Here is a 22896-nt window from a genome sequence, read left to right as displayed (position 1 = left end):
TCCCTTTCCCATTATTCAGCAAATATATAAACCCCTATCTTCGGCTGTTTGTTGAGTCACATTTTTTCTGTTAACTCCCACATCTATAAGTGAATAAAAATCTGTCTTTTCTAATGCTAATCTCTGTCAGTTTAATTCACAGGCCCTCAACCACTGAATTTAAGAGGGTAGAGGAGAAGTTTTTCCTCCCTGACAGTGACAAAGACAGAAAAATTCTGGCTCTCATGGAAACTGCATTCTATGAGGGAATATACACAGAAGGAGCAAATGCACAAATATTTATTTACATTTTGTCATTATTGCCTAATCAAATAATGGGTCAGTTAAGAGTTGGGTTCACCTAGTTAGCCTCAGTACAAGAAAACAATATGTTAATACTGGAGTCTGTTCTGATCAGTTGGTACCTATACCTAAGGATGGGTAAAATATGTACATCATCATGGTCTAGAAAAGCCTCTCCAAGGAATGATACTTAGGCTGAGTCCAAAACCATGAAGAAAAAAACAGTATTAGGAGATGCGGGGAGGCGCATTCTGAACAAACGGAGGAAGGGAAACATCACATGGGACATGGCAGTGTTTGTGTGTGTAGAGGTCAGAATTTGTGAGGGTTACCACCGAAATCATGATCCTCTGTGATGGGTGAGGGATAGAGGGTGGGAGAAACTCACACTTACAGACAAGTAAAGAGAGATTTAAAGTTAAATTGAGAGTAAAGTTGACAGAGGATATCCAAGATCAGAAGATCAAGTTAAGCATTAAACAGTAAATTCAACAACAAAGACCTGATGGTAGCTACTGACATCAATTAGAAAGTAGGGGATTTCCCTGATGCTCCAGTGATTAAGACTCCATGCTTCCAATGCAGGGGTTGTAAATTCAATGCCCCTACACCCCCTAAGAGGGGACTAAGATCCCACATGACTTGTGGTGCAGTATAAAAAAAAATAGAAGTAGAAGCTATCTTACCCCATAGAAACTAGGGAGGGTTGAAAGGCTGGGGGGCAGGGACGAGTCCTTATAATTGTTTTGGCCACTTCCTCCCAAGGCCTTACAATTTCATCCTATAGTTGGCTTGAATCCTAAGGAGGGGCCAGATGAAGCTGAATCCACAGGCAGAAATATAAAGTTCAGGTGCATTTATCAAGCCATGCAATATGGTTCACAAACATTTCACCCACTGTTGTGTTTTGGTTTACTTTATAGGAAGAATATAGAAAGGCAGATTCACACATTAACTTCAGGACTCAAGAGAAAGAATATTAAAAAGTAAAGTTTCATCAAGTAAATAAAGTCCTGATTTCCCCTGGAGACAGGTCCTAGAAGCCTAGACTGTAGGCAGGGCTGCTTTATGCCATATATTTACATGCAGCATTGGGACAGAGGCCACAAGAACACAACTCCGTTGTTCCTAGAGTTCGGTTCATAGTTCTTCAGTGAAGACCTGGGCTTACTTTTTCTAAAGGAGAATGAATTTTATGTCATCCTCCAGGAAATGCAATATTTAAAGTTAACCTTATCACAGGAGGAATTCCTGGGAAAATATAATAAAATCCAACAGTTGGTGGATTCAAGCTGGAGGTCACCCTAATTAAGACAGTAAAGAGTAAATGGAATGCAAACAATCCTATTTCACACTGAACAATTCAACGTGGGGAATCATTTTAACATAATGACTCAAGGGTAGATTACATTCCCCCATGCATAGGCACAGCCCCCATTGACTGCCAGAGGAGACACTGATGCATATCCAGAAACAGTTTGAGACCTAGAGGCTGGTGAAATAAATTGTGTGAATCAATTTAAAATGCAGCCAGATGTTTTTTTTTTACTCCAAAAATGAAAAGACAGGGGTGGGATGGGGGTGGGATTCCACAGAGCCCACGTGGCAGAAGGCTGAGGCATACCCAGTTTTAAAGTCAGCCATAAATTGGTGAACTTGACCTCTTTTCCCATCTTGCCATCTTTTTATTCTGTTTAAGGAAGAATGCACATTAATAAACTATTTCATTTTTAAGCATTTTGGGAGGCCTCTTCATTTTAAAGCACTCTGAGGAAAACAGAGATGGACTGACCTGAATGCTGATCTCAAGAAGTTCAAAACTTGGCTAGTAAGAGAAATGATCTGTATGTGTACAAGATTAAACAGGGAGACATTCAGAAAATAGTCACAGATGTGTGAATAAAGTTGCCTACAGGGATTTCACGGAAGCCATTATTGTAGTGAAAAACTACTCAGTAGAGAGTAGTTAAGAGTCATACTTTTTTAATCACTCCCTATTACCTTTTCTTTTGGCCGCACTGCTTGGCATGCAGGATCTTTGTTCCCTAACCAGGGATTGAACCCTTGCCTCCTATAGTGGATGCACAGAATCTTATTAAAAACTGGACTGCCAAGGAAGTCCCAAGATTGATACTTTTTTTTTTTAAGTACCTATTATTAATGATGGAATAGTTTGCAGCTACTATATTACTGTAGGAAAAAATAATTAAGGACTGGAAAACTGTTGATGAAATATTAAGTTTAAAAATAGCTAACCAAAAAAAAAAAAAAAAAGCTAACCAAATACTATGTACACTACACTCCATTTTTGAAAGAAAAAAAATATTTTTGTTGACGCAGTCCAAACACAGGTTGGAAAAGAATTTCCAGACACACAGCATTTCAGAAGGGAGTGAGTTTATTAAGAACAAAGAGCAGCGATAAGGTGGGTACTGCGAGCACAGTGGGCCAACCTCCTCACAGACCAGGAAGAGTCGACTGTTTTCGTGAGATAATAGCCAATTTTTATAGCCTCAAGACAAAGAATTTTCCTCCCGGAAGCGTGGCATTAGGTGATTTGTTAAGGGGCTACAGCATGTTCACTGGAGTGGGCATCTTTGCCTAATTAGAGTCAGGAAGCTTATTAGGGATGATCAGGGGCTTTTAGCAACAGTTACAAAGGGACTGAGTTAGCTTTGGAGGTGACTTGGTTCTGGGCTCCATTTCTGTGGTCTTGGTACAAGGCCTCACACCTTGGCCTGGGGAAGGACTCAACAATTTTTACATTGGTTTCTTTGTACAAGGAAGAAACAAGTATTTATTTAGAGAATATTAACAATGCATGTCTTCTGGTGGTATCACTGAGTGGTTGTTTCCTTTCTTTTTACTTTTTAATAAAATCATCTATATTTTCGGCAATAAAAATATATTATTTTTGAAAATTAAAAAAGAAAAAAAATCAGAGTTATAGGGACAGAAATACAACACAGAGGAATTTACAAGAGGGAGAAAATGTCAGTGTGTTTCAACAAGGGTCCTCCCTAGTGGAGTTGCTTGAGCCAACAGAATGAGACCCAAGTTCAGTTCAGAAGAAAAGGTAAGTTCCAATCTTAGATCAAAGAACAAAGAGGGGTGAGCTCTGGCTCTAGAGCACATGCCATCCAGAAGGGCCTGGGTAGGGCTGCTTTATAGAGTTCTTGTTCCTGGGGACGGGGCAAACTTCTTGTGGCTTGGGCGCAGAGGAGGGCACAGGCAGGCACGACTGTGTGGCTTGTGGGTCCAGGTTACAGTGCCGGGCGCAGCGTCTCTGCACACAGCCCATGCTGCCATCCTGAATTGAGCGTCCCGTGACTTCTGCACACCCTCAGCTGAGGGGTCGGCACAGCCATTAAATGCCAGGAGCTCTGGTCTGAAGTGCTGGGGGCAAGGCCTCTGCATGTGGCCCCCTATGAGCTAGTGAAACTAGACTAAGCACGAAGGAAAAGAAATAGGAAAAAATGTCAGATTTTATTACCCAAATTCTACTTTTATTTTCTGGAAATTGTTAATGGGCTTTGCCAATGACAAATCCCTCATGTGGCTTTCGTCCTGCTCCTAATTCTTGAGGGGCTCTGAAGTGAAGCGGTCTCCCGTAGCTGCTTCCTGCAGTCAAATTTTTCCTAAAGACACTGGTATCTAGCTCTATAGCATGTCTGCAGAGCACTCTGACACTATGCTCACTGCCAGGCCCTTTATCTCCCTGGCCACATCTCTGTTGTTTTCCAGAAGAGAAACTTCAGATTACAGAGAGGTTTGCAGAAGCAGTTAGTCAAGAGTGTCCGTTGTTGCCCAGGGTTCTCTCTCTGGAGTTTGGTGCTTGGTGGTGGCGGGACAGCGGGGGGTTGTCTCTTCACTCAAGTGCTATGTCCCCACGGAGTGAACCTCAGTGGCTTCAGGACAGAATGGGTGATGGGATCACAAGTGGAGCCCATTCCATCCAGGAGTGAGCAGGTCTTGCCGGCCGATGGTTTGTCAGGTTGGAAGCCACGTGGGGCCAGACTGGTGGGTGCCAGAGCGCCTGGTGACCGTATTCCGTGAGCATTCATGGTTTCTTCTACCTGGAGGATACACCTGAGTTGTTCCATTGCAACAGCTCTTCCTTCTCTTGGGCTTGGGTAATGGGCCTGCCACACAGGAGTTTAGAATATCATTCCCCTACTGATCCCTTAGGTCTTTTGCTAAAGCTTCCCCAAAGACAGTGTGGGAAATTTTGAGCACTTGAGACAGGACTCTCCAGTGGTACTGTTGTTTCCCTGTGTGTCTGACTCCTGCCATTCAAAGGCCAAAATGTCTTGTCACTCTGGGCTAATGGAATACAGAAGACGATGTCCTTTTTTTTTTAAGGTTTTTTTTTTTTTTTTTTTTACTTATTTTCGGCTGTGCTGGGTCTTCATTACTGCAACAGGGCTTTCTCAAATTGTCGGCTTCTCATTGCAGTGGCTTCTCTTGTTGTGTGGCACAAGCTGTGGGCACTTGGGCTTCAGTAGTTGTGGTACGTAGGCTCTGGAGCACAGGCCCAACAGTTATGGCACATGGGCTTAGTTGCTCCACAGCATGTGAGGTTTTACCGGACGAGCAATTGAACCCGTGGCCCGTGCCCTGGCAGGTGGATTCTTAACCCCTGGCCCACCAAGGAAGCCCACAAAGGCATTTTTTAAATGTAACACAGAATACCAGGTCCCTGTGGACCGCAGAGCAGCCTGTAGGGTGTAGATTGGATGTATATCCTCAGTGGCTTTCAGTACCATCCAGTATTCCCCACTGCGTTTCCTTACAGGGAGAATAAGGGTATTGCAGGCTGATTGCCATGGTCTGATAAGGCCCTAACAGGGGCAGTGCCCAGCAAAGCCTCTTGATGGAGAAGGTACTGTTTTTTATTGGATCATGAATGTACTTCTCCAGTTACACAGATCAGAAGTGGTAAGTGGGATATGTACCTAGATGAGCCCGCCTTCTCCATTGGGAACCTGCCTCAAAAGGAGGTAGGTCCTTTGTACTTTTCCTGGCGGGTTGTTGGACCCTGGCTGGTAATTAGTACTGCTTTGTGTAGTTGCTTAACTGGGCTACGGCAGAAGGGACTTGTACGGAGGGAATCCCTGGGGCCTAGGGGCCAGGTTGGGACACAGGAAGGAAGAGGGTAGGGAGGGAAGAGCAGGAGAAGGCTTAATGAAGATATCAAGAAGGATCTCAGGGGGAGGGTCAAGCACCGCTATTACTGCAGTGGAGGAGAGCCCACATCCCTTTGGATTTTTTTTCTGGTGTGCTGCACAGCATGTGGGATTTTAGTTCCCCAGGCAAGGACTGAACTCACAACCTTTCCTTGCTTTGGAAGTGTGGAGTCCTAACCACTGGCTCACCAGGGAAGTCTGAGAAGGCCACTGTTCTGAGGCCATAAAAAAAGACAGACATAGACAATTTCATCCCATTTTTTGTCTTTGGCATAGCAGGTCCAACTGAAAAACAGTGTTTATTAGAGACCCATTAATGGACCAACTTTCCCCATCTCCAAGCCCCATACTGGGGCCAAGTGGTAAAACATAGGAAGATAAAATGTTTTGGGGTTGAGGGTAATACTGGAAAAACTCCAGTTCTGCAGGATACACCCCAAGGGGCTATCCTTTCGTATTGAAGACATTTGGTTTCCCATATCTTAGATGTTCTGTTTTTGATATGTTTCCAACTACTGGTTAAGGGCGGGGGCAGCTAACGTTATAAGATTTGGCCCAAATAAGAATTTAGGTTTGTGCTCGCTTTGGCAGCACATATACTAAAACTGGAACGATACAGAGAAGATTAGCATGGCCCCTGCGCAAGGATGACACGCAAATTCATGAAGCGTTCCATATTTAAAAAAAAAAAGAATTCAGGTTTGATCAGGATGGGGAATACATGTAACTCCATGGCTGATTCATGTCAATGTATGACAAAACCCACTGCAATGTTGTGAAGTAATTAGCCTCCAACTAATAAAAATAAATGAAAAAAAAAAAAAAAAGAATTCAGGTTTGGGAAATTTGGAACCGGCACCAAACTGTTAATGGATTCCTTGAAAGACGCTTCCAATATAGGAAGTGTCCAAATGTCATGAACTCCGATATAACTGGGGTCTCTCCTGAATGTATAATGGCACGTGCTTGAGACAGGCAGAATGTCCCACAGTAGGTGAGACAGGACTGCCTCTTGGCCAGAGCAGCTTAGCCACATTAGTTCCTAACCAACTTGGTCTGTTAGTGGGTGGCACACATGTGAGAAGTGGGGGTCTTCTCTTTCCTCCTTTTAGCCAAAAAGGAGGAATTCATGGACTTCCCTGTGGTGAGAGCTAAAAGTACATGGAGTTCCCATGCGACACTCACCAGATCACTGGGGCAGCTGGTATTCTGTGTTGATACTGGGAGATGTACCTGTGGAACTTTGGTTGATAAAGAGAAAGGATCATCCCAGACAGGGAGAAGAGGTCAGACGGTGGATGTTTTCTGTTCTTGCCAGAAGCTCACAGTGTTTCTGGATGACGGGGTTCCTGGTCTTGCAACCAGCTCACAGGGCTCCCCAGCTCACTTCAGTGAAACCAACCTGACCAGAAGAGGTCAAGTTATGGGCGAACCTACTTTGGGAACCTTTTGCATTCAAGCGTCCCTGGTGCCTTTTCTTCAACTCAAAGCCAGCGTCCTTGTTTTGTTTTGTCAGGCGGTCCTAATTACCTGGGATTTTCCCAGTCTTATCTCCTAGCTCACAGGTCTGGCCACCTTCCTTTACCAAACTGAGACTGACTATGGAGAATGCTATTGTTGGCTCCTGGAGGTCTGCAAGGTGGGCAACAAGCCCCGACGTGGCAACTAGTGCCTTGTGCAGAGGACAGCACTACTGGTGAGGCAGAAGCAAGACTGCCATGGCTCCTCACGCCCACAGGTCCCATCATCCCCAGGTATCTTATCGCTGGGAGGCCAGCCAGACGCAGCAGGGAGACATGCCTGAGTTTCAGTCTCTGACCCCCAACAATGCCACAGTATGATCATCTCAAAGGAGTGCAGTCCAGACGACTCTAGGGGCTATGCTGTATGAGAACCACACCTGGGTATCAGGCTGCTGGGCAGAGTTGTTCTGAACTTGGCTAAAGACTGTTGCTGTTCTAACCTATCAGAGTGTACTCAAAGACCAGAGGCAGTCATTCCCAGGCGAACCTTCAAAGCCTACACCATCCACGGACTAGAGCCGGGAGCTCCAACGAGCCCAGAGCTGAGTGGATCGGTACAGATGAAAAAGCCATCTGGGTTGCCACAAGTTGATCCTTTTGGGTCAGGTCCCAGGGTCCTCCTGTCTGGTGTCATTCGAGCTAATAAAACGAGTCCAAGTTCCATTCAGAAGCAAAGCAAAGTTTTATTCTTTGATGATCAAATGGAGAAGTGCAAGCCTGAGCTCAAGAGAACATGTTTTTTCCAAACGGCCGTTGGCAGGGCTGCTTTATAGGGTTCTTATAGTGGGGAGAGGAGGATGGAGTTCTTGTGCTGCTGCTCATGGCTCCAGATCCAAATGATAGGTGCAGCATCTCTGCCATCTTCAAGTGTTGCGCACAGCGTGTCTGCACAGGGTACACCAAGTTTAAGTGTTAGGCGCAGCTGTTTTGCACTAGGAACTCTGGTCTGAAGTGCACTTGGCACCCTGTGAGTTAAGTGAAACTAGATTAAGCACAAAGGAAAAGAAAGAAAAAAAGGTTAGACTTATTTTGATTTCCCAGATTCTATTTTAATTTTTTGGAAATCATTAAAGACCTTTGCCAGTGACAAGCTGAAATGGAACTGGGAATCAGGGATGGAACTGAAGGATGTCATGTTGGAGCTGGTTCAATGAAGGAGAGGCAGAACTGAAGGCAAAATGTCCAAAGTTGATTTCTCTCACCAAATTTCCAACCACTCCTGTTCTGTGGCCTTACTATAGCAGTAAGTAGGCAGGGCCACCGTGCCACAAGTGTTAGAGGGCACCATCTACGTTGAGTCCATGTACATACTCCTCGAGTTGTACAACCTATATAGCCCAGTGGAAAAACTAGCTCCTTTTAGAAGTTACGGCATTGCTCTTACATACAAGCAAAAAGCAAAAGAAATCCAGCCAGCCAGCCAGGGAAATTCCAGTCACTTTATTGGTCTAGATCTGCAGAGACTAGGATTCCAATAAAGATGCCTCATGGGCATCAGGCAGAGACAGGCTTACTGGGTACGATTCTGGACTAGTCTCCCCCAGCCCCAATTCCACAGCCAGCTACATAGGCTGCAGCGTTCCGAGCAAAATGAAATGTGAAATCCCTTCCCTTTCCAAAAAGCAGGGGGAAAATGCAAGTTATTTGAAAAGACTCAGAATATACCACTGTAGGATAAATATAACTTTGAGCTGAAAACATCTGAGAATCAACAGATGCAGGAAGAAGTTTTGTTTGTGCTCTCATTTTCTTTCTAAAACAGAGGCTTCCAAAAGAACTCAACTGCCAAAAACCCTCCTCCAAGGGACATGTCCTGTATCAGGGGCAAACAGTGACTCCTGTCGACTTTAAGGAAAAATGCACACCGTCAAGGGTTGTGAGTTTAACTTTCCTGCAGGGGCCTTACGAACAGCTATCACCTGGGAAACAGTCCCCCGTTCACTCTGCTCCAAAGAGGCAGGGAAGCAACCAGCTTACCTATGTTTCTGGGCTAGTGAAAACATGCAGTCAAGCATTTTTCTCTGTAAAAGATTATAGCCAGTTACAAAAAACAGACATCTCAAGTTAATAAGTTTAGTGCTTTTGTACATATGGCAAGATGCACAAATCTGGGTTCATTAGAATACTTCCTGAGATACACATCTAACTTTGGAAGGGGCTGGTCTTCCAAAACACAGGGTACCTCATCTTGTTTTTCATCCTAAATTCCTCTCAAGGGGCTTTGTTGGTCAGCAATATGATAAGATGAAGTTAATAATATGATAACTTAATCCTATAGAACTGGGTACAAGCAACCAGAACTCTTTGATCTTCTCACCTCCTGTCACCAGGTGAGAAAGATGGCACTAGGGTAAGAAATTGTATAAACAGGCTTTACAAAAACAAAGCTAACCTTCTATTAATTCCCCCCCCTCCATATATTTCTCTGTGCCTACCATTTACTGTCCCTTGAAATCCTAACCCTTTTCCTTGTAAAGATGGTATATACACCCCAAATTCTATCCATTTCTTCATTATAGTTTTCTGTGCACTTCGGTATATGTATGTGAATAAAGATCTATCTTTCCTCTTGCTTAGCTTAACCTGTCTCTTGTCAGTTTAATTTGCAGGCCTCGAAGCACTGAAGCTAACAGGGAAGAGGAAAGGTTTTCCTCCCTCCCAACGATATTAAAACATAAAACTCTTTCTTCCTTCTTTGGTTTCTCTTTTGCTTTGTCATAGTGTCTTTAGTTGCTTCTTAGTGCTACTTTATATAAAGAAATTTAAAATTTAAATTATTAACATGAATTGTACCATTTACCTTTATATTGTACAGTGTAGTTTTAAGTGCAAATATAACTGCATTTGTGCAAAAATCACTGAAATTATACAATTTATATTTTGTAGCTCATTCATGCATATGTATTTTATTCTTATAAGAACAATGGAAGAGCTGCACAAAAATAACTCAACTGTTTTATATTTTACTTCTTAATGTTCACATATTCTATTAATACCAATACTCTCTACCATGACTTATGGATGACTAAGGAAGGACTGCTAAGAAAAACAACTATGGATTGCTCATCTTTCCCTTTCTTTTTCTGTAATTTTTGGAATAAGTGGTTGGATGATACAGAGAAGTAACAAGAAAAAGAAAGGATATGTTAGGGTTCCTTGGTCACTTAGGTCTCTTAGAATGCCACAGCCTTCTTTCTCTGTCAGAAGCAAGTTCGATTTGAATGAAAAATGTGGCCTCAGCCTCTACTTAGTCATAGATGTAAACCACTTACCTTGTAATGGTGTTGAGTCTCACTGAACTCCCACACATCCTTGGTCCATCAGGATTCTGTGTTCATGTGGCTCGTCTGGCACTATGTGCAAACGCATGGCAAGAAACTGAGGACTGCACACTGCACTATCCCCTCTGCTCATGTGTGCGTGCCCCGGTCCCCACGGACTGCACCTACAAAACATAAATTCAAATGTACAATTATTAAGAATTTTCAGGATGATTTCAGGGCCATAGACAGTTAAACCACGGGGCCCTTTTCAACAGGGCACCCTCTATAACTGCACAACTACATGTGGCTAGTAGTTACCATGTTAGATAGTACAGGTCTACAATACATAAGGAATTCTTTCAATTCAATAACTCCTATTAGGTTCAATACCTGCATTAGGAAGATCCCCTGGAGGAGGAAATGGCCACCCACTCCAATGTTCCTGAAGGGATAATCCCATGGACAGAGGAGCCTGACAGGCTACAGTTCATGGGGTTGCAAAGAGCTGGACACGAATGAGTGACTGAGTATGCACACAATGTCAGTTCCTGTAGGAAAATGGGTAAAGGATATGAATAGGCAATTTACAAAGAGAAAGTACTACTAAGATACAAAAAGATGCTCAAAATTATTACTAAATTCAAAAAATCAAATTAAATCCATGAGCCCAGAAAAATCACAAAGTTGGACAATGCTAAATGTTGGTGGGGATACAGGTATAAGGTGTCATCATTAGCTGGGGGTTGGGGAGGATGGACAAGTGCATACATTATGAACAGTGACTTAGTCAAATTAAATACATGAGAGCAATTAATTCTGCTGATAGCTATTTATCCTAAAAAAACAGACATTTCTTTTTGTGTTGATTGTCTTCTCCACTTGACTATAAGCTCCATTGAGAGCAGGGACTTTATTTAGGTCATCCAGCTCAAGTGGTAAAGAATCTGCCTGCAATACAGGAGACAAAGGAGGCTAGTGTTCGATCCCTGGTCAGGAAGATCCCCTGAAGGAGGAAATGGCAACCCACTCCAGTATCCTTGCCTGGGAAATCCCATGGACAGGAGAGCCTGGCAGGCTACGGACCACGGGATCACAGAGTTGGACATGACTATGATTCAGAGCACATACCCTGTCAAGTCCAATGTAGGGATCAGGGCTGGCACACAGTAGATGCTCAATAAGTACTTGCAAAATGAATGAATGAACGCTGCAGTCATTACAGAAACCCAGTGAAGCATGAGTTTTACAAATGAAGAAAATGAAGCTCAGAGCTACCATCATGATTCCAACATCGTATGTGCAGCTGGAGGCAGAGTTGGCATTAGCAGAAGGTCCAAAAGGCTGACTCCCAGGCATCATCCATTTATTATTTCAACATTTCTTACTGCATATCTCAGGGAAAATCAGCCTACAAGTAACTGGAGAGAGGAACTGCACAATCACAATTTCAGGGTTTAAATTTGAGCCTATCTCAATATAGAAAAAGTCTACTAGGTAAGGCTTTCCTCTAATGCCTTCCTGAGTTCTTGAGTGGTGCCTTTTCCAAGAGTTGCTACTTTTTAAAAAAGACGAAAAAGGGATACAAGGAAAGGGAAAGATAGGAAGCTATCTAATAGACTTAAGGTTTTAACTTTACTGCACATATTCAGCCATTCAGAAACAAAACAGGCAGACTCAGACAGAACCAATTCACAGCTTTATGTTACAGCTTTAATGTTAAAAAGGGTTAACATTTACCCGCCAGCTTGTTTGCTTTTTGCCTTTCACTTTCTCTCTGTAGTTTTGATGAGTTATCTTTTGAAAATAGTTTGAGTACTTGCTTCAGTTTTCTCAGCTCTTTTTGGCGATCCTTCCCTTGGCAGGTCGCACCTTATTTGGGTCTAAGTACTCACTCTACACCTTCTCCACCCGCTGTTTCATGAATCAAGTGTTAACTAAGTTTGTAGCAAAACAAATCCATCTGGAAATTGGCATTTATATGATGTGTTCCTAAAACTGCTGTTTATTATTCCTGGCGTGTGCGCGTGTGTAAAAAAACTCAGAATAATTTAAAGCAGGAAGTGCTGAAATGGCTGGGTGTGCATTTAGAAGCTGGAATGCATGCCATAAGGGGAGGGCATACACGGAGAGCTCTAAAGGTTGAATGACTATCGTTGGTATCAGGCATGCTAAATATTTGACCATTTTAACTAAACACTGTTAGTCTGAACATGTTCTATCTTCTCTATTTACTAAAGGATTATTTTCCAATTGCAAAAAGGATTACAGTTATACCAAGTCAAAATACATAGCCTCTTTTCTTCATTAGTTAATTTATTTATACCCAGCCCTGCTTATGGCAAGAGGATCTGAACTAGCTCAAACACGGTGTGATGGACTGGATTATCTGGGGAAGCATTCTTTTCCTATACTGATTCCTACTTCCAAATGGATAACAGTACTAAAATTAATAACAAAATAATGATTCAGAATCACTAATATCCTCTGAGTGCCTACCATGTGCCAGGCTCTTTGCCAAGTACTATCCATATATTTTCTCATGCAGTCCTCACAACAAACCAGGAGTAGACACTACTTTTGACTCCATTTCATTGATAATAAAATGAAGTTTAGAGAAATAGAGTGAGCAACAGCATTTATTATAATGTAAGCAGTGAAGATGGGAATGAATGCAATCCTGTTCCAGGAGGTTTCCTCCCTACCAGCCCTATTCAGTACAGTCCTGGTTGAAGATGTCCTGGCTGGAGAAGAAGTTCATAATCATTCACTTGAATCCAGGGGACGCTTACTGACAGATTAGAGGAGAAGGACAACTAAGGCTGGAAGTACAGAGACAAACTGTGTGGTTATCTCAACTTGCTCATATCCAGGAATGAGCAATATAACACTGTGGGAATATAATGTGGGAATATAACAAGTTCCCACACACAGTTTTCCCCATGGCATCTCTCTGAGATTTCAAATAGTGAGCACATCTATTATACTGACCAGTCTATCCCCTGGAACATTTGTGTTCGATGGGTATTTGTTAAATGAATAAATATACCATTGGGTTCACCAACTCAGAAAAGAAACCTTCCTAGGAGGTGAGTGTCTAGAGATACTACCTTCAGGAATTAAAGAATGGAGCAGGAAGACAAGTGAATTTCCCTCTAGTAGACAACTTCTAAGAATAAATGTTTCATATTTCAGTTTCTGTGGGTCAGAAGCATCCAATTAATGCCTGTATTCCGGACCCACAGAAGTTGTGAAATATGAAACATTTATTGTTTCAAATAGATAGGTTTCAGTCTAATTTGTCATGCAGCAATAAATAACTAACACTTTTCCTGATAACTTCGACAGTAAAGAATCTGCCTGCAATGTAGGAGACAAGACCCAGGTTCAATCCCTGAGTCAGGAAGATCTGCTGGAGAAGGGAATGGCAACCCACTCCAGTATTCTTGCCTGGAGAATCCCAGGGATAGAGGAACCTGGTGGGCTTCCCCAAGCATGGGCTTCCCTGGTGGCTCAGATGGTAAAGAGCCTGCCTGCAGTGTGGGAGATTCAGGTTTGATCCCTGGGTCGGGAAGATCCCTGGGAGAAGGAAATGGCAACCCACTCCAGTATCCTTGCCTGGAAAATTCCATGGACGGAGGGGCCTGGTGTATAGTCGTGGAGTTGTAAAGAGTTAGACTCGACTGAGCGACTTCACGTTCACTTTCCAATGTAACAAGGACTATGAAAAGGAACTGAAGCTATGGAAATGGTATAAGACCATTTATAACTGACCTGTTTGTTATTTCCTGGCTGATTTACCCAGAGTAATTATCTGTAAACATCCTTACAACAGAAAGGGACAATGTGCTTATTTTCAGAGGCAACAAAAGGGAGAGGAGGCCTCAGGACCTTCAGTCCCATCCCACAGTCAGTCCTAGGAAGAAAGGACACTCAAGAAAATGAGCATGTCATCACAGCTTCGGAAAGGGAAGATAGCCAGGCATAGGGAGTATGTCCAAGAGTAACAATTAACTCTATGGAAAAATTCATCCTGGTTTCCAAATACTCTTTAACCCTGAAGTTGGGTGATGTATCAACTGGATTAGGTTCAGCTATGTAAAACAGAAAGCTCTCAAGTAACACAGGAAAACGAGCTTGCTTCTTGGTTACCTAGAATTCTCACATAGGACGAGGTCATTTGAGGACTGGTCTAGCAGCTCAGGGATGTCATGCAGGTCCAGTCTCCCCCCATTCATCCCTGAGGAGATGCCAAGAGGGCAGCCCCACTCTCCCAGTCCAACATGACTGTTTCATTTCTGTGTGTACATTGTCATTCTTACAACAGGATGGAGAAAAGGGCAAGGAAGAGCATACTCATCCACTTCAACAGACCTCCTAGAGTCCCACGTGACTCTTCTGTTTATTTCTTATTGGCCAGAACTTATTCATGTGGATGCCGATAGCTGTAAAGGAGGCAGTGAAATGTGTCCAGATAAACATCAAGGTTCTGTTACTAAAAGCAAGGGGAGGCCAGAAGTAACCTTTGCTATAGGTAACAGGACTGTCAGAGCAGCAGATGGCTTGTTAATTCTAAGATTTCTAGGATCTGACACATTTCACATTTTCAGTTCTCTCTCTCGCCTTTAATTCTATCAAACAAGACTAGACACCACTCTCTTTGCCCTTCCATCTTCATACCTCTGCCTCTGCTGGTGCTGCTGCTGGAGTCCCAGCCCCCACCATCCATATTCATCCAGCAACACTGTCACTTCTCCTGTGATTCTTTTCTCAATCTTCTCCCTCTTCTGAAAACTCACAGCACTGATTTGTACTTTTATCCACTTACTAGAGGAAATAAATATTACCATGTGCTTTTCAACTACTAGACACTCTTGTCGGGAATGCAAGTATGAATTAGGTAAGGACCCAGCCATTGAAAGAATGTTTGGTGAGAACAACTGATAAATGTTTGCTAAATGACAAATGACTAATCTGCCTTGAAGCCTCATGCCAAGAATTGATTATATATGGTTTTCATAGTCATATGCATTATGAAGGATGAAATGTGGCCCATGTGCATCTAACCGAATGGGATTTCTTTAATACCTCCTGTGTGTTTGGTACTGTGTTTTGCACATGACTCGTCCATCCTACACTCACATGTTTAACAATGTGGCTGACATTATGCAAGGTGCTCGGCATAAGAAGAAATGCCTGATCCTTTTCCCTTAGAAACTCAGGGAATAGACAAATGAACAGATTATTACAACCTGTTGCAATAAAGAACTAGGCTGGAGACACCTATGGAGTGATAACAATATGAAACCTAGCCTATAAGGGGCAGAAAGCCCCCATAAGAAAGTGGCATTTAAATCTGAAAGATAACTAGAAAGTGGCCAAACTCAGAAGAAAAGGGTTGAGGGAGCATCTCCTCCAAAGGCCCAGTGGTGAACAACAGAACATGGGGCATTTATGGCACAGTAGCATGGAGAAGGCAATGGCACCCCACTCCAGTACTCTTGCCTGGAAAATCCCATGGACGGAGGAGCCTGGTGGGCTGCAGTCCATGGGGTCGCCAAGAGTCGGACACGACTGAATGACTCCACTTTCACTTTTCACTTTCATGCATTGGAGAAGGAAATGGCAACCCACTCCAGTGTTCTTGCCTGGAGAATCCCAGGGACGGCAGAGCCTGGTGGGCTGCCGTCTATGGGGTCGCACGGATTCGGACACGACTGAAGCGACTTAGCAGCAGCAGCAGCAGCAGCATGGCCCCACATCAGGATTCCAGGTTGGGACCAATAGGAGGTGAAGCTGGAGGTGTATTAGGTAGACAGCTGTATAAAATCAGTAACGAACTGTATTTGATGTGAATAACGGTCACCCAAAGTGTGTCTTAAACAAAAAATTATATTTTTCTATTTAATTTTTAACTTTCTCTAGCATTATTGAGGTAGAACTGACAAATAATTCATATTTAAGGTATACAATGTGATGTTTTGACATAGATATATTATGTGAAATGTTTACTAAAATCAAGTTAAATAACATATTCAACACCTTACATAGTCACCCTGGTCTTTTGGGTGAGAACAATTAAGATACACACTGCTAGTAAATTTCAAACATACAATAAATACATTATTATCAACTATAATCACTCTGTTGTACATAAGATCCCCGGAACTTACTATCCTGTATATCTGAAGTTTCATATCCTTTGGCCAATTTTAAAAGCTTCAATTTTTTTTTTCCCTAGTATAATGACTCCCAGGTTAGGCAGTTTAGAACTGATATAGAAGCCTGATGGTGCCACAAGGGACTCAGGGCCCTTCTGTCACTCAGCACAGCATCCTTAGGACATACTTAATCCTTGTGGTCAGAGGATGGTCATTCCACCTTCAGCATCTCCTCAACCACCAGAAACTAGGCAAGAAGCATGAGGCATTTCTCCCTCAGAGCTTCCAGAAGGAACCAAGCTTGCTGACACCTTCACTTTGGACTTCTAAATTCCTGAAACGTGAGAGAATAAAGTTCTGCTGACTGTACAACTGAGTCTCTGGTAATCTGTTACAGCAGCTAATACAAGATTTAAATAAATGTTAAGGAGACTAAATCAACAAGACTGAGTGGGCATGAAAAAGATTCCCTGCTTTCTGGTTTGGCCAACCAGGCAAATGGTGGTGCTTTTGCTGAGGTGAGAAAACACAAGAGGAAGGACAGAATCGGAAACACAAAAAAAGGTTCAGCTGTAGACAAGTTGCTTTGGAGACGCCTAAGGGACACGGAGGCGACAGGTCGGGATGGAGATTAGATGCAGCAGCACCTGAAGCCATCAGAGCGGATCTTGCCTGCAAGCTGCCTAAGACTCTTCCAGAGGGATGAGACTTTCACGTGTGAAGTGATTCAGGAACACCCGAGACAGTGTGTACTAAAATGCCCAAATGTGGAGCATAGCTATTTCAGGAGGCCTGAATTGGGGAAAATTAATGTAAGGTGGAAAAAATGGCCCATGATTCTATACTAATGAGCAAGGTTGTTTCATTTTTATTATTAATTGGCACAAACGCACATTAGCCTCTGACCAAACAGGCTGTACCGACTCGAGAGGATGGTTTTCATCATATGTGTGGATGCTCGCAGAATGTTAGAACCAGAGAGGACACATCCTGTTCAACCTCCTCCCCTCACAGATGGAAAAGCAGAGACTCTGAAGGAGAAGCACTTGCCAAAGTCAGTAAAGAAGATCAAATAAGATCCCAGCACAGGCTTGACCTCCACCCTGAAACTCACTTTAGAAAACAAATTGTGAAAAAAAAAAAAAAAAAGAAAACAAATTGTGAAAAACTTTATCTGAAGGAAAATGATGCAGGGTTTGATGTATAAAAGTCGAATGAGGAGGAAAATGAGCAGATGAAAATACTGTCAGGCTCCAGAGCCAGAAACACCTGGTTTCAAACCCAAATGTAATCAGGGCATATCTGTAAGAATGCTTTTGGGTTTTTTTTTTTAATCACAAAGATAAGATGATTATTGGTTGGCACAACTGAGTAAGTCCAGTGGCAGGGAAGACTTTGAGTGTGGTTTAAGCAGGGCTCCAGTTTTGTTTCTGCTGCTAAGTTTTTCTCTGCCCTTCGCAGTTTCACTCTCAGACTAGTTTCCCACTGCAGCTGTACCTGACTGCATCTCACCACCCAGAGCACACAGCAACTGTACAGAGGTACACTGAGGACAGAGAGCAGGGGTGGTCCACGCATTAACTGTAGACAATCTTAAAACAGCAGTAAAACCAACAAAATTAGATCTATTATTATCATTACAACACAGAGGCCTTTTGACACAAGGTGAGTAATGAAGTGCTCCTCCCACCTAAGCCAACTGCAGCCACACCCAATGCGTGGCACCCCAGTGTAGCTGTGCCCCAGAATTTCCAGCACAAGTCAAGAGAGCCATACTCACTGTAGATTAAACCACCTGCCTACTCCTAAACCCAAGTGTGGCCAGTGAAAGTATGGATGTGCTGACTGGCCTAGTGTAAGTTACAGGCTGATTCCAGAGATGGAATCAGCTTTCCCAAACTCCTAAAAGTTCCCAGTTGAAACCTAGAATGGGTGAGATGGGGAAAGATGAACAGAGGCTGGTGAAGAAGCCATCAGATGTTCACCACACCTTGTGACCTTAAGAAAGGTCACGAGTCTCAAATATGTGCTAGATACTATCTTAAGAGTTCCACATGTAGGTATCAATACATTCTAACCCAGGATAGCTATTCTGATTATCTCCACGTTATCAATCACAAGCCTAACAGAAAGCAAACAGCACACTTAAGTTAAAACACTTTGACAAGGGCTTATTTGCAAAGAGACTATTTACAAAGGTGTAGGCTGTATGTGATCACGATGGCATGACCACTCACCTAGAGCCAGACATTCTGGAATGCGAAGTCAAGGGGGCCTAAGGAAGCATCACTACGAACAAAGCTAGTGGAGGTGATGGAATTCCAGTTGAGCTATTTCAAATCCTAAAAGATGATGCTGTTCAAGTGCTGCACTCAATATGACAGCAAATTTAGGAAACTCTGCAGTGACCACAGGACTGGAAAAGGGCAGTTTTCATTCCAATTCCAAAGAAAGGCAATGCCAAAGAATGCTCAAACTACTGCACAATTGCACTCATCTCACATGCTAGAAGAGTAATGCTCAAAATTCTCTAAGCCAGGCTTCATGAACTTCCAGATGTTCATGTTGGATTTAGAAAAGTGCGTGAACCATGAACTTCCAGATGTTCAAGTTGGATTTAGAAAAGTAAGAGGAACGAGAGATCAAATTGCCAATATCCGTTGATCATCGAAAAAGCAAGAGAGTTCCAGAGAAACATCTACTTCTGCTTTACTGACTATGCCAAAGCCTTTGACTGTGTGGATCACAACAACCTGTGGAAAATTCTTCAAGAGATGGGAGTACCAGATCACCTGACCTGCCTCCTGAGAAATATGCATGTAGGTCAAGAAGCAACAGTTAGAACTGGACATGGAACAACAGACTGGTTCCAAATCAGGAAAGGGGTGGGTCAAGGATGTATATTGTCACCCTGCTTATTTAACTTATATGCAGAGTACATCATGAGAAATGCTGGACTGGATGAAGCACAAGCTGGAATCAAGATTGCTGGGAGAAATATCAATAACCTCAGATATGCAGATGACACCACCCTTATGGCAGAAAGCGAAGAACTAAAGAGTCTCTTGATGAAAATGAAAGAGGACAGTGAAAAAATTGGCTTCAAGCTCAACATTCAGAAAACTAAGATCATGGCATCTGGTCCCATCACTTCACGGCAAATAGATGGGGAAACAGCAGCAGACTTTATTTTTCGGGGCTCCAAAATCACTGCAGATGTTGAGTGCAGCCATGAAATTAAATGATGCTTACTCCTTGGAAGGAAAGTTATGAGCAACCTAGACAGCATATTAAAAAGCAGAGACATTACTTTGCCAACAAAGGTCCATCTAGTCAAAGCTATAGCTTTTCTTTTTTTTTTTTCATTTATTTTTATTAGTTGGAGGCTAATTACTTCACAACATTGCTTCAAGTAGTCATGTATGGATGTGAGAGTCGGACTATAAAGAAAGTTGAGCACTGAAGAACTGATGCTTTTGAACTGTGGTGTTGGAGAAGACTCTTGAGAGTCCCTTGGACAGCAAGGAGATACAACCAGTCAATCCTAAAGGAAATCAGTCCTGAATATTCATTGGGAGGACTGATATTGAAGCTGAAACTCCAATACTTTGACCACCTGATGCAAAGAACTGACTCCTTGGAAAAGACCTAATGCTGGGAAAGATTGCAGGCAGGAGGAGAAGGGGACAACAGAGGATGAGATGGTTGGATGGCATCACCGACTCAACGGACATTAGTTTGAGTAAGCTCTGGGAGTTGGTGATGGACAGGGAAGCCTGGTATGCTGCAGTCCATGAGGTCACAAAGAGTTGGACACAACTGAGTGACTGAACTGAACTGAATTGAGGCTGTGTGTTAAAGAAGGAAATGGCAACCCACTCCAGTATTCTTGCCTGGGAAATACCAAGGACAGAGGAGCCTGGCGGGCTATAATACATGAAGTCACAAGAGTCAGACATGACTTAGAGACTAAACAACAAAAGCAGCTTGTTGAGTGTAGAAAACTATGAAGGAGCACGCAGGGACCTAAGAATAGGAGCAACAGAGCTGTCACCACCCTTAGCCCTACAGGGACAAGGGGAGGAAGGAGTTACCGGAAGCTGAGAAAGAGAGGAAGATGTAAAGAGATGGTCCCAGAAACTTGACAGAAGCCATGGCATTTGGCTAAAAACACAGTTAACCCAAGATTCACAGCAAGAGAATCTAGGAAGTAAATAATCTCCCCTCATTCCTCTTCCTCCCAGCCATGGTGGGGGCTGTGTGCTGGTCAACCTAAATAGGAAGCATAGGATGCCACAGCCTGCCGATGACAGCAGACAGTCTCCTGGGTGGAAATCAGAGCAGAAAGGGTGAAGAGTAGATTTGGAGGGACAGAGAAATAACATCTAACCCATTCCATTTTACAGATGAGGAAATTGAGACTGGAAAGTTTAAGTTATTTTGTGTGGTCCAGAGCATATACTTTTTTTTTTTTCTTTTCTTTTTCTAGCTTTACTGAGGAATACCTAGCAAAGAAGAGCATATTCTTTTAATCACTATACTATGTAATCTCCCTGAGCAAATAAAAAATCCAGGCAGAGTGCCATATACATAAAACATGCTTCACAGATGTTATTTTTCCACTTCATTTTAGCCTCCACTGGCAAAGAGAAACCACTGATAAAATCAGAGTGTCCAGATCTTCCCCCCAGCAAACCAACTAAAGCTCCCTCCCAGGGAGTCAGCCCACATCTCACAGTCCACACAGTTCCAAAGCACCGGGGAGGCCACAATATAAATGTAAAAGACATGCTGCCTTTCCTCTCTGCATTTCTAAACTAACTTGAATCACTGGCTGTACCACAAAAATAAATCAAAACGTGAGAGTCTGTGAACAGTTGCCATTCAAGGTACAGTTGAACTGTTACACGATGTACAGGGTAACCAGAGGCACACAGACCAGGCAGACAGGGTGTCTGACAACGTGCGCAGACGCCGGCAAGCAGCGCCTGCACGGGCCCGCTCTAAGAAAATCAAAGCATTTGACTGGCTTCTTCTTAATCCAATTCATGCTCTTGCTTCACTCTTGTCAGGAAGGTGGGTGGCAGACATTATTTATCATTCCAGTGTCACCAGTGGGCTCAAAGAGTGACATGATTTACCTATCATCAAAGGAGTTTTCAAAACAGCCCAACTCCATTTGACACATTCTTTTCAGCAAGCCAAATATGCTGTCGGTCCATACCTTGAATGTGTCAATATTATTTGCAAGCGACACCCACATCCCCATCCCATGTGATAGAGTTAGGTTAGTCATTTGAAAGAGTTGATAGGGAGGTTATTCAGAAAAGAGGAATGCTGGAAAATTTGTACTTTGGGGGCTACGCATCACATGGATGAGAGGCTGATAATTATAATGCTGATACGTACAGGAGATGGCTGCAGAGGGTACCTCAAGTGAGTGTGCGTATGACCCCACTTAAGGCTCAAAAGCACCCCAAGAAGGGGTACTACTGTCTCTATCATTTTACAGAACAGGAACATGAGTCCAGAGAGATTAAGTAACTCACCTGGAGACAGGGTCGGACTCTTGGACATGCAACTTTAGAAGGGACCAGCATTTGGTTCAGGGCTCCACTGTAGCCATCATGAAATTCCTAATAACTTCTGAACAAGGGGACCTGCATTTTTATTTTGACCTGTATTTTATTTACCAGGCCCTGCAAATAATGTAGCAGGCTCTGCTTGGAGGCATCTATCCTATAAATACCTACAGGTTGTCCCAAGAAGAGGGGGATGGCAAGATGTTCAGGTCCCTGGTCTCACGAAGCTGCCATTCCACAGAGGGAGAAAGATGACAAAGGAACAGCAAGATAATGACAGACGGTGAAGACTGCTATAAAGAAAGTAAACAGGGGGGTGAGATAAAGTAAACGTGGATGGGTAGGTGCTACTTCATGTAGGGGGATCACCTGTAAACAGGTAGCACTTAATGAGACCGAGACTGAGAAGGAGCTAGCCTGTCAGGACCCAGAGCCAGGCTCAGAACAAGGGGGTGCAAACAAGGGTGAAGGAACAAAGGAAGCAGGAGCGGGACACATGTGCAGGGGTCCAGGAAGAGTCCTCAGGGACTTCACTGGTGTGACGGGAGCTCAAGTGTGGATAGTGAGAGGAGAGGTGCAAGTTGAAGTGAAGGATTAGGCAGAAATCGTATCATTAGGCTTTTTAGGACAAGATTAGGAACTAGGATTTGAAGCTCCTGCACTGTGAGGTTAGCAAAGCATATATTAATCAAGGGCATGAGACAAGGGGATGCAATTTTAAGATCACGCAGGCTATTGTGTGGAGAACAGATTAGATGAGGGCAGGAAACACAGGAGTAAATCACAACTATAAGCCACCAGCACACATCATGGCTTCCAACAGAACCAGTTAGACAGAATGGGAGGATTTCAGGAAGGGCTCCAGAGAATCTACATGAAACTGAATCACATTTCATGTGCAT

General features: G+C 43.2%; 1 long non-coding RNA gene and 1 other non-coding gene across 2 annotated transcripts in view; one reads left to right on the top strand and one right to left on the bottom strand.

The window, feature by feature from the left end:
* Nucleotides 1–6043: 6043 nt before the first annotated feature.
* On the top strand, nucleotides 6044–6150 carry LOC122683330. Its single transcript, XR_006337682.1, has one exon. It is a non-coding gene; the product is annotated as a U6 spliceosomal RNA (small nuclear RNA).
* Nucleotides 6151–7719: 1569 nt separating this feature from the next.
* The window catches only part of LOC122682952, a 71539-nt gene continuing 56362 nt past the window's right edge, over nucleotides 7720–22896 (bottom strand). The window contains exons 2-3 of the long non-coding RNA XR_006337573.1: nucleotides 10264–10436; nucleotides 7720–7876 (exon numbers count right to left, since the gene is read on the bottom strand). This is a non-coding gene — a long non-coding RNA (uncharacterized LOC122682952). The remainder of the gene's footprint in view (nucleotides 7877–10263; nucleotides 10437–22896) is intronic.

Source organism: Cervus elaphus, chromosome 24, assembly GCF_910594005.1.
Source record: "Cervus elaphus chromosome 24, mCerEla1.1, whole genome shotgun sequence".
Classification (NCBI taxonomy): Eukaryota; Metazoa; Chordata; class Mammalia; order Artiodactyla; family Cervidae; genus Cervus; species Cervus elaphus.
This window is presented reverse-complemented; position numbering and strand designations above follow the sequence as displayed.